Raw genomic sequence first — 1,543 nt, 5'->3', positions numbered from 1 at the left:
AATATCATTCATGTACCAACATTATCTTGACATATTTTTCAATATTTATAAAAAATATTTATTTCACTTTCTTAATATATTTTATATATTTTAGTAATATTTTATTTTAATTTGTATCCGTTTTTGTGTAAAATATATATATATATATATATATATATATATATATATATATATATATATATATATATATATATATATATATATATATATATATATATATATATAATTATTTTCAAAAGTATGAATAAAATCAATACTTTCACTCGCAATATTTAATATTTTATTATTTTTAAAAGTATGAATTAAATCAATATTTTCACTCGCGATATTTATCATTTTTTTTTTATTTTTAAAAGTATGAATAAAATCACCCATTAGTATTTCACTAAGAGTGATATATTTTGAGAATTTTGATTCTTAAAAAATGATGAGACCAATTACAAGGAAGAATGCGTGTGCAAATGAAAGAGTAAACAAAAATCAAAGAAAATCCGATCTAATAAGTACACTGCCAGATGGTGTTTTATCTTCCATTATCTCCTCTCTTTCCATTGACGAAGTTGTGAGAAGCAGCATCCTTTCAAAGAGATGGATACCTTTGTGGAAGCATGCTTCACACCTTAACTTTGATGGCCCACGCATGATGAAATCATTTATTCATGTGACCCAAAAAGATGCTTGAGAATATGGTAAGCGTGTTAATTCCATATTACATCATCATCTTGATTATTTAATTAGTTGTCGATTTATACATTTCCCTATAAATCTCGCCTTAGGGGATGTGAAAGGATGGATTGATTATGTGATGGAGAAAAATAAAAGGTTGACTCATTTGAGTCTAGAATGCTGGAGTACAATTTGTGTTCGTAACACACAAGATATGAAACCTAATTTTCAATCTAAAATATTTTCGGTCTTGTGTTCGTTGGAGCTAACGAACTATGTTCTAGTGAGTTCAGTTTTATCTGGATTGGGAAGTTGTGAAAATTTGAAGATATTGAAATTGAAGATGATGACAATGGAAAATGAAACAATCAATGGAATTTTGAAAAAAATGTTTGAGTTTAGAGAAGTTTAGTCTTATTGATTCAATCGGATTCGATATACTCAAAATTAAAAGCCTTGGTCTTAGGTTTTTGGAGCTTAAGAAGTTGAGGGTCAATGAGATAGAAGTTTACGTTGAGGACCTTCAAGTTGTTGTGATTGATTCTCTAATTTTCCCAGGAAAATGTCTTAAAATTTATTCTCAAAACCTTAGGAGCTTTTCTTCTTCATATGATCAAACTGCACAAATGAGTCTAAAAACTCATGAAATTATTGAAAATTGCAGTGATCTTTTTGTAAGTTCTCTCCCTTCCTATTTTATATATTGGTTATAAATTATGGTGAATTAATTTTGTGATTTATGTTTTGATCTTTGATATACCATTAATTTCAAAAACAAAGCTAATTGAAGCAAACTACAATTATAGCGTGATATGAGATTAATAATGCATCTTCTAAAACCTTGATGCTACAATCATAACCATGGTTTTAAAAAGGC

This window comes from Vicia villosa, linkage group LG5 (assembly GCF_029867415.1).
Source record: "Vicia villosa cultivar HV-30 ecotype Madison, WI linkage group LG5, Vvil1.0, whole genome shotgun sequence".
Classification (NCBI taxonomy): Eukaryota; Viridiplantae; Streptophyta; class Magnoliopsida; order Fabales; family Fabaceae; genus Vicia; species Vicia villosa.
This window is presented reverse-complemented; position numbering follows the sequence as displayed.